Genomic DNA, 11,111 nt, shown 5'->3' on the forward strand with positions numbered 1-11,111 from the left:
AAGGAAGACGGCACCGTCAGAATCTGTGGTAATTACAAAGTAACTATCAATCGTTTCTCACTGCAGGATCAATACCCGCAACCAAAGGCAGATGACCTATTTGCGACGCTGGCGGGAGGGAAAACGTTCACAAAGCTGGACTTGACCTCGGCCTACATGACGCAGGAGCTGGAGGAATCTTCGAAAGGCCTCACCTGCATCAACATGCACAAAAGTCTCTTCATTTACAACAGATGCCCATTTGGGATTCGATCGGCCGCGGTGATATTCCAGAGGAACATGGAAAGCTTGCTGAAGTCGGTCCTGCGCACTGTGGTCTTCCAGGACGACATCTTGGTTACAGGTCGGGACACCGTCGAGCACCTGGAGGAGGTTCTTAGTCGGCTTAATCATGTGGAGCTCAGGCTAAAATGCTCGAAGTCCGTTTTCCTGGCACCTGACGTGGAGTTCCTGGGGAGAAGAATCGCGGCGGATGGCATCAGGCCCACCGATTCGAAGACGGAGGCAATCAAGAACGCACCGAGACCACAGAACGTGACAGAGCTGCGGTCGTTTCTAGGACTCGTGAACTATTTTGGTAACTTCTTACTGGGTCTTAGCACATTGTTAGAACCCCTGCACTCTTTACTGCGTAAAGGAGACGAATGGGTATGAATTAAAAGCCAAGAAAATGCCTTTGGGAAAGCTAGGAAACTGTTATGTTCAAACAAATTGCTTGTGTTGTACGATCTATGTAAACGTTTGGTACTAGCATGTGATGCGTCGTCGTACGGGGTCGGGTGTGTATTGCAACATGCTGATGAATTTGGGAAATTGCAACCGGTTGCTTATGCATCCAAAAGTCTGTCAGTCTGTCTAAGGCCGAGAGGGCCTACATTATGACCGAAATAGGAGCGTTAGCATGTGTTTACAGGGTAAAGAAAATGCATCAATATCTGTTCGGGCTAAAATTTGAATTGGAAACTGACCATAAGCCGCTTATATTCCTCTTTTCTGAAAATAAGAGGATAAATACGAATGCATCGGCCCGCATCCAGAGATGAATGCTCATGTTTTTTTTTGAAATTCGTAGCCAATCGTTCCAATTCTTTGTCAAATCACAAACGCCAGAGGTCACCTTGGGCCCATTCAAGGATCACTCTGCGCCAATGCTCTTAGCCAAAAGGCCTAGAGCCACTGCACCGTTCCTGGAAGTACTTCAATACCAGGTTCGTGCCATGGAGGTGGATGGGTCAGGTCCCCCACACACCTCTGTGGAGGTGGGATGGATGGATGCTCATGTTTTTTTTTATTTTTTTTTATATAAATTCGTAGCCAATCGTTTCCAATTCTTTGTCAAGTCACAAACGCCAGAGGTCACCCTGCACCAGTCAAGGATCACTCTGCGCCAATGCTCTTAGCCAAAAGGCCTAGAGCCACTGCACCGTTCCTGGAAGTACTGCAATACCAGGTTCGTGCCATGGAGGTGGATGGGTCAGGTCCCCCACACACCTCCGTGGAGGTGGATGGGTCAAGCCATCCCACCCACCTCCTGTTTACAAAAATGTAAGCATATACCTTCCTGACCAGGGAGAAACCACCCGGAAGTCATGGTGGCTGGTCAGGTTAGTTATGCAGATCTTAGCCAAAAGGCCGAGAAGCGCATGTTTTTTTTTTTTTTTTTTTTTTTTTTAAATTCATGTCCAATCGTTATCCAATCGTTACAATTCTTTGTCAAACGCCAGAGGTCACCCTGCACCAGTCAAGGATCACTCTGCGCCAATGCTCTTAGCCAAAAGGCCTAGAGCCACTGCACCGTTCCTGGAAGTACTGCAATACCAGGTTCGTGCCATGGAGGTGGATGGGTCAGGTCCCCCACACACCTCCGTGGAGGTGGATGGGTCACCAATCCCACCCACCTCCTGTTTACAAAAAATGTAAGCATATACCTTCCTGACCAGGGAGAAACCACCCGGACGTCATGGTGGCTGGTCAGGTCAGTTATGCAGATCTTAGCCAAAAGGCCGAGAAGCGATGCGCATGTTGTCCACATACAACTATGCCATCCGCCACAGGCCAGGCACAGAAAACTGTGCCGATGCTCTCAGTAGGCTGCCATTGCTCAGTACCAAGGTGGAAATGGCACAGCCTGCAGATATAGTTATGGTAATGGAAGCATTCGAGAGTGAGCAATCACCTGTTACCGCCCGACAGATTAGAACCTGGATGAGCCAGGACCCCTTACTGTCCTGAGTAAAAAACTGTGTGCTCAACGGGAGTTGGTCTAGTGTCCCGTTAGAGATGCGGGAAGAAATAAAGCCATACCAGTGGCGCAAAGATGAAATGTCTATACAGGCACACTGCCTCCTCTGGGGTAATAGTTGTGCCAAGAAAGGGCAGGGACACTTTCTGCCCTTTCTACCCAGGCATTGTAATGATGAAAGCGATAGCCAGATCCCACGTGTGGTGGCCTGGTATCGATGCAGACTTAGAGTCCTGTGTGCACAAATGTACTACATGTTCCAAGTTAAGCAAGGCACCCAGGAAGGCGCCACTAAGTTTATGGCCCTAGCCCTCCAAACCATGGTCTAGGGTTCATGTTGACTATGCAGGCCCATTCTTGGGAAAAATGTTTTTAGTGGTTGTAGATGCGTACTCCAAATGGATTGAATGTGTGATAATGTCCGCAAGCACGTCCGCTGCCACCATTGAAAGCCTACGGGCCATGTTTGCCACGCACGGCCTGCCTGATGTCCTTGTAAGTGACAATAGGTCGTTCTTTACCTGTGCCGAATTCAAGGAGTTCATGACCCGCAATGGGGTCAAACATGTCACGTCTGCCCCGTTTAAGCCAGTGTCCAACGGTCAGGCAGAACGAGCAGTTCAAACAATCAAGCAGAGCTTGAAAAGGGTAACTGCAGGCTCACTGCAGACTGCTTATCCCAAGTCCTGCTTAATTACCGCACAAGCCCCTACTCGCTCACCGGGGTCCCTCCCGCTGAACTGCTCATGAAAAGGGCACTTAAGACAAGGCTGTTGTTAGTCCACCCTGATAGAGAGCAGGCGGCTTCAACAGAATACATATCATGATTGCGCAAACGTGTCACGTGAAATTGAAGTAAATAATCCTGTATTTGTGTTGAACTATGAACAAGGTCCCAAGTGGATTGCTGGCACTGTTTTGGCCAAAGAGGGGAGTAGGGTGTTTGTGGTCAAACTCGCAAATGGACTCACCTGCAGAAAATACTTGGACCAAACCAAACTCAGATTTACGGACTGTCCAGAACAACCCACAATAGACTCTACCTTTTTCGACCCTCCAACATATACACAAGTCGCAACCGACCCAGCGGTTGACCACGAAGCAGAACCCATCATCCGCAGCAGCCCAGCAGGACTCACCACACCAGGCAGCCCAGCAAGGCCAGCTGCACAGCAGCCCAGCGAAGGCCCAACAAACGACTCACCAACACCAGCATTTGCACCGAGACAATCAACCAGGGAAAGGAATGCCCCAGATCGACTCACATTGTAAATAGTTACACTATTGACCTTGGTGGGGTGGGGGGGGGAGGGGGGAGAGTGTTGTTATGTATGCAAACCTGTAATTACAATATCTAACCACCAGAGGGCTTGGGCTTATCCCCTAGAGTCCCAAGGGATCCCACAATCCCTTGGGAGTATCAGGAGGCCTCACAGGCTGGAGAGGCACTCTGAGATCTGTAATAAAGTACTACAGTCACACTTGCTTTGAGCTTGCAATATCTAGTCTGACTCTTTGTTCAAGACATAACAGGAACAGTTTCTTTCTATCTACCGTGTCCAGACTCCTCATGATTTTGAACACCTCTGTCAAATCTCCTCTCAAACTTCTCTGCTCCAAGGAGAACAACTCCAGCTTCTCCAGTCTATCAACGTAACTGAAGTCCCTTATTCCAGGAATCATTTCCACACTTTTGTATTCTATGCCTCTATTTATGATGACCAGGATCCTGTAAGCCTTTTTAATTGCTTTCTCATGCGCACATACCCCTAGGTCTCTCTGTTTGTGCACCCCCTTTACCATTTATCATATATACGTCCTCTCCACATTTTTTTTACCAAAATGCATCACTTCACACTTTTCTGCATTAAACTTCATTTGCCACGTGCTCGCCCATTTCACCAACTTGTCTATGTCTTCCTGAAGCCTATCACTCTCTTCCTCACTGTTCACTATACTTCCAAGTTTTGTGTCATCTGAAAATTTTGAAATTGGGCCCTGTACACCCATGTCCAAGTCATTAATATATGTCAAGAAAAGCAGTGGTCCTCGAACCGACCCCTGGGAATACCACTGTGTACCTTCCTCCAGTCAGGAAAACAACCGTTCATCACTACTCTCTGTTTCCTGTCACTTAGCCAAATTCGTATCTAGGCTGCCACTGTCCCTTTTATTCCATGTGCTTCAATTTTGCTGGCAAGCCTATTATGTGGCACTTTGTCAAACGCCTTTTGGAAATCCATGCACACTACATTAACCACATTACCCTCTTCACCCCTCTCTGTTACCGCATTAAAAAACTCGATCAAGTTGGTTAAACACGATTTGCCTTTAATAAATCTGTGCTGGCTTTCCTTACTTAATCCAACCCTATCTAAGTGACTGTTAACTTTGTCCCTAATTACTGTTTCTAAAAGCATCCCCATTACTGAGGTTAAACTGACTGGCCTGTAGTTGCTGGTTTTATCTTTACTCCCTTTTTTGAGCAACGGTGTAACATTTGCAATTCTCCAGTCCTCTGGCACCACCCCTGTATCTATGGAGCCAGTACCTCCACAATTTCTGCGTTCAATTTCCTCAGCATCCAAGGATGCATCCCATCCGCTCCTGGTGATTTATCTACTTTAAGTACAACCAGCCTTTCTAATACCTCTTTATCAATTTTTATCCCTTCAAGTGTCACCACTACCTTCTCCTTCACTTTGTCAGCATTCTCTTCCTTGGTGAAGACAGCTGCAAAGTATTAATTTAGTACCTCAGCCATACCCTCTGCCTCCATGCATAGGTCTCCTTTTTGGTCCCTAATCAGCCCCACCCCTCCCCTTATTGCCCTTTTACTATTTATATGCCGATAGAAGACTTTTAGATTACCTTTTATGTTCGCTGCCATTCTATTCTCTTTGCCACTCTTATTTTCTTTTTCACTTCTCTGACCTTTCTATATATAGCCTGATTCTCAGATGTATTTGAAACCTGACATCTGTCATACATGCTCTTTTCCTGCTTCTTCATATTCTCTATGTTTCGTCATCCAGGGAACTCTGATTTTAATTGCCCTACCTTTCCCCCTCATGGAAATGTACCTTGATTGTACCCAAACTATTTCCTCTTGACAGGCAGCCCATTGTTCCACTACAGTTTTGCCTGCCAATCTTTGATTCCAGTTTATCCAGGCCAGATCCGTTCTCGTCCTACTGAAATTGGCCTCCCCCCGCCACCCCCCCCAGTTAAACATTTTTACTCTAGAATGCTCTCCGTCCTTTTCCATAGCTAATCTAAACCTTATTATACTATGATCACTGTTCCCTAAATGTTCACCGACTGACATTTGCTCCATTTGACGCACCTCATTCCCCGGAACCAGATCCAGCAATGCCTTCTTCCTCATCGGGCCGGAAACATACTGATCAAGAAAGTTCTCCTCAACTCACTTCAGAAATTCTTCCCCTTCTCTGCCCTTTACACTATTATGATCCCAGTCTATATCAGGATAGTTGAAGTCCTCCATTATTATTCATCATCATAGGCAGTCCCTCGAAAAGAGGATGACTTGCTTCCACGCCAAAAAAAGGATGAGTTCACAGGTGTTTCGAATGAAGAACTTGAACTACATCCTGAATTGTGGAAGATGCCTGTGCGTGGATTTTTTTAATGCGGGGTGGCCGTTGCTCACCAGCCACCACACGGGCTTGGCAGAGCTAGGTCTTGGTCCAGTGGCAAGGATTACCCAAGACAACTGGAGACCTGCTCTGCTGCACGAGCCTAGTGTACGCACACATATCACAGTATGAGCTGGCCTGTGCTGACCTTGGGCCCCTGACCCTGAACCCACGCCTCCCCATGGCCAATCACATCCCTCCACAATCTCTCACCGCTCCTGCTCTATCTGCCCACGCTCCAATCACCAACCTGGACCTTGATGACGTCACTCTTCTCAGCCGTCACTCTCCTGCACCAGCTCGCGCTGTACCTTGTAGTAGCATGCCTCCACGCTGTCCAGGGGCCGCACACCGCTCCTTTTATGGCCCTGACCTGCTGCTGATGGTCTCTCGCAGGTCGGGGCCTCCACGCTACTCTATATAAAAGGTCGGGGCCTTATTGCTACTCTATATAAAAGATACGTGATTGAACCAATTCTGTGCTAACTAGTTCTTAAATGCTTGTAGTTTGCAATGGTTTCTCTTTAATTATGCGCAGTTTTTATAGCCTGCTATATTTGTTAAATTCCCTTAAGATGAGTGCGATGCATTCGTTATTTTCCATTTTTTCAGAAGGTGCGCTGATTCTCTGCATTTGTGTCCCTAATCTTATTTAGATGCCCTAATGTGTTGAAATTTTAAATAAAATCAATGTTCTAACAATTGTACGAACAAATAGCACTTCAAAGCTATTGCTGACGAATATCCTATTGCAATAATAGTTTCTGTCTATACCTTTTATTAGGTGATGGTTGCTACTTGTATTACCCTGTTAACTGCGGGACTCTACTTCTCTCAATGTCGATGGTTGCTTAAAGAAATTACACTTTGATTTTGCGAAAGGATGGGACAATTACTTTAGCATCAAATAAATCATAGCAAATGAGCAGTAAGTAGCTACTTCTCTACAGCAAGCATACATTATGATACATTGTACACCATTGTGCCAGCACATTCCCAGTGGTAAGAGAAATAAAGGTCACAGGTTCCAAAAAGTCTAATTGCAAGAAGATTCATGTGCTGAATACTTAATGTTTTGCTTAATGAAAAGAGAAAAGTGTGTGGGTGAAGACGTCTATCACTATTGTAAAAACAAATTCAGTGATTTCAAGTATATAGAAATTAGCTACTAATTCCCATTGGAAACAATAATACCAGCAATGGGGGTTGATCTATTGTTGTTGTTGCTACTAGCCAATCTTCATTTTTGTGTGTGTTGCTGAATATGATTCCTAGCATGACCTCCTTCAAATGAAATGCAGGATATGATTACTGAAGCATTCTAATTAGCACAATTGTCAATCTAATTTACAGCACTATTACAGGTGAACAGTGCAACTGCAAAGTGATATTTAGAATACATTTATGATTTTAGAGCTACTTTTGAGAGCAGCTCTATAAATTTGTGCTTGATCGGCACCCCACTCATCGGCTTAAACATCCATCCCTCCAACATTGGCATATCGTGACTGCAGTGTGTACCATCTGCAGGATGCACTGCAGCAATTCGTCAAGGATTTATCAGCCACATCTCCCAAACACGCAACCTCCACTGCCTAGAAAGTCAAGGGCAGCAGGTGAATGGGAATACCATCTCCTGCAAGTGCCCCTCCAAGTCACACATCATCCTGATTTGGAAATATGTCGTTGTCGGTTCCTTCATCGTCGCTGGGTCAAAATCCTGGGACTCCCTCCCTAACAGCACTGTGGGAGCAACTTCATCACACGGACTGTAGCAGTTCAAGAAGGCGGCTCACCCACCACCACCTCAAGGGAACTAGGAATGGGCAATAAATGCTGGCCTTGCCAGAGAAATAAAAATCCATCCTGCTGGCTGAAAATAAAAGCCTTATTTGAATGTTCGAATGGCTCAATTGGCAAGATAGAGAAATCATGACCAAATGAATGATCTAATTCCCCCACAGCCAACCTTCTACCAGATCAAGTCCTCCCATTCTTTGCATACTGCAATTGAAGAGATTTGCAAATCACTTACTGCACCATGAGCTCTGATCTGAAGCAGCGGAATAGAAAGTTTTTTAAAGCTGCACATAAATCAACATCTGCACGAGTGTATACACGAGGCATTCTTCTGAAAATTATTCACTAAAATGCATTTTTATTCTTTTGATCCAAACAATTGGATTCCAGAGCCCAGACACCAGTAAGATCTCCTTTGCCACATAAATTGAGGTATCGGGAAGGTGGGAGACAGTTAGTTTGATGGTAACAAAATTATCTGGCCGTCATTATCTTTGTTTTCAATGCTGTCATAGCTGATCAATCTGATTCCTTCACCTTTTGTAAACCCAACAGTGAATTTTACTTAAGATTGTATTTTTGTATTTGCGACATTTATAATGGTAAATGACAGCTAACATGCATTCATTCCATAGACAAAGTGCTACATTGTGCTTAAGTAAGTGCTTGAGCAGACTAACTGTTACATCTCTATTAAATTAACATAACTGTATTTATATTGGCTGTCAACTGAGAAGGTAGGTGAATTGTCCCAGAGAAGCCAAAGAAATTGTTATTTCTATTGCAATTTTACTCTTGCATCCTTCATGCTCTCTGAGTAGCATACTAATTAGAATTGGGCAACATGATATCATTGGTACATTTTCTTTTGATGGCTTGGACCGAGATTTAAAATTGGACCAGATGAATTGAATGCACGTGTCTTTCTATGACAGCTGTTAAGGCTTCCCAGTGAAATGCATTTGGTAAGTGCAGTGGGCTAGAGTCCACTTTGCAAAACTACCTTACCCACAAATGTGGCTCCAAGTGGTATTAAACCAACAGAATCATTTTAAGAGACCACAAGGATGGAGAATGTGAAAAATTGAAATTTTACACGAGTGTGCAGCAGGGAAAATTTTTCTCGTAGTGTAAAGACATAGGGGACGAAATTGGTCGATGTATAAGGTCCGCCCATTTCTCGGCGGTATGCCGGCGATGCTTCGTTTCAAACCGCCGGCATACCTCCGAGACCGAAGAGGACAAAATTGGTCAATATTTTTTCAGCAGTATGCCAGCGGTCTGCAGCGGGCAGTATGTAATCTAATAGTCGATCCAGATCGACTTTCTCTTCGATGGATGGTGCAGTACTGAATTGCACACGCGCGATTTTTTTTCCCCGTTTTTTTTTACAGAAGCGTTTTACCCGCGATTTCAGGGGTCACCCACACATGCGCAGTGACTTAAAGAGGAGTGAGAAGGAGCAGCAAGCTAGTCGACGGGCAGTTACTTGAAAAACACATTGCAGAGTTAAAAAATATTCGTAGCAACTAATAATTCTACAGTTTGAAGAATAAGAAGACATATTTTGCAAGGCAAAAATTATAATATTATGGAAATGTAAAAAAAAATTCAAAGCCCAGGAACATCAAGAAGGACAGGAGGTTTAGGACGTCTGCCTGCGACAAGACCTGCCCTTCTCGAGAATATCACAGAGATGTACTCCGAGCTAACGAAGGATGGTGGTGGAAAGCCCGCCCCACTAAGGAGTACAATAGGATATGGGACGAGATCGGGGAGGCTGTGTCCGCCAAAGGTACCATGGCACGCACCAGGAAAAGGTGCCATAAGAGGTGGGACGACCTGGTGAGTAATTGTAATTATTTTATTTTTGCACCCCCCATGTGCCATGTACCATGTAAATGTAGGTTCCGTGTCACACGGATGATATTATTTATCTTAAGGTTACGGCGATGTATTCGTGCTTTCAGACAATAACAAGAGTGATCAACGCAGTGTTTTGTGTGTGTGTGTGTGTGTGTGTGTATCTGCGTGTTAAATGGATTGAAGATTTTTACTTGGATTTACTTTACTTTCTGCAGACAAAGACATCTGCAATAGCAGCCGACTAGCAGCGTATGGTGGGAGGACCCACAACCCAGGAGCCTCTGACTGACATCGAGATCTGTGCCCTGTCCCTGGTTGGGGATAGCAACCGTGCCACCACTGGCGTTGGAGCTGACCCAGTCACACAAGATGGTAAGTTGAATAAAATGCAGTCTGTGTTGCGGTCCTCTCATGTCATGTAATGTAACTGTAACTATAATGTTGGCCTGATGTAATGTAAGTTTATTGCACTGTAATGTTGTCCTCATGTGATGTACTGAAATGTTGGGGGCATGAAATGCAATGTATATATGTATTGTCTGTCTGCGATATGTAATGCAGTATTGCAGTAGTGGTGGACATTTAAGTAAGACTGCGATAAGTCACTGTATTATGTGCTCATGTAACACTGACTCCTCCTCTGGTGCCAAGCTTTTTTAAATGTTGTTTTGTACTTCCCGACTTGGATGATTCAGACCACACCGACACAGATGACACAGCCACTATCTCCACCTCTGGCGTCACCCAACCCTCTCCCATAAGAACATAAGAACATAAGAATTAGGAACAGGAGTAGGCCATCTAGCCCCTCGAGCCTGCTCCGCCATTCAACAAGATCATGGCTGATCTGGCCGTGGACTCAGCTCCACTTACCCGTCCGCTCCCCATAACCCTTAATTCCCTTATTGGTTAAAAATCTATCTATCTGTGACTTGAATACATTCAATGAGCTAGCCTCAACTGCTTCCTTGGGCAGAGAATTCCACAGATTCACAACCCTCTGGGAGAAGAAATTCCTTCTCAACTCGGTTTTAAATTGGCTCCCCCGTATTTTGAAGCTGTGACCCCTAGTTCTAGTCTCCCCGACCAGTGGAAACAACCTCTCTGCCTCTATCTTGTCTATCCCTTTCATGATTTTAAATGTTTCTATAAGATCACCCCTCATCCTTCTGAACTCCAACGAGTAAAGACCCAGTCTACTCAATCTATCATCATAAAGTAACCCCCTCATCTCCGGAATCAGCCTAGTGAATCGTCTCTGTACCCCCTCCAAAGCTAGTATATCCTTCCTTAAGTAAGGTGACCAAAACTGCATGCAGTACTCCAGGTGCGGCCTCACCAATACCCTGTACAGTTGCAGCAGGACCTCCCTGCTTTTGTACTCCACTCCTCTCGCAATGAAGGCCAACATTCCATTCACCTTCCTGATTACCTGCTGCACCAGCAAACTAACTTTTTGGGACTCATGCACAAGGACCCACAGGTCCCTCTGCACTGCAGCATGTTGTAATTTCTCCCCATTCAAATAATATTCCCTTTTACTG

At 45.1% G+C, this 11,111-nt stretch overlaps 2 pseudogenes; both read right to left on the reverse strand.

Moving 5' to 3' along the window:
- Nucleotides 1-1,413: 1,413 nt before the first annotated feature.
- Nucleotides 1,414-1,644, reverse strand: LOC139266459 (U2 spliceosomal RNA; annotated as a pseudogene).
- A 140-nt stretch (nt 1,645-1,784) lies between these two features.
- LOC139266398 (U2 spliceosomal RNA) lies at nt 1,785-2,015 on the reverse strand (annotated as a pseudogene).
- Nucleotides 2,016-11,111: the final 9,096 nt, after the last annotated feature.

Source organism: Pristiophorus japonicus, chromosome 6 (assembly GCF_044704955.1).
Source record: "Pristiophorus japonicus isolate sPriJap1 chromosome 6, sPriJap1.hap1, whole genome shotgun sequence".
NCBI classification, from domain to species: Eukaryota; Metazoa; Chordata; class Chondrichthyes; family Pristiophoridae; genus Pristiophorus; species Pristiophorus japonicus.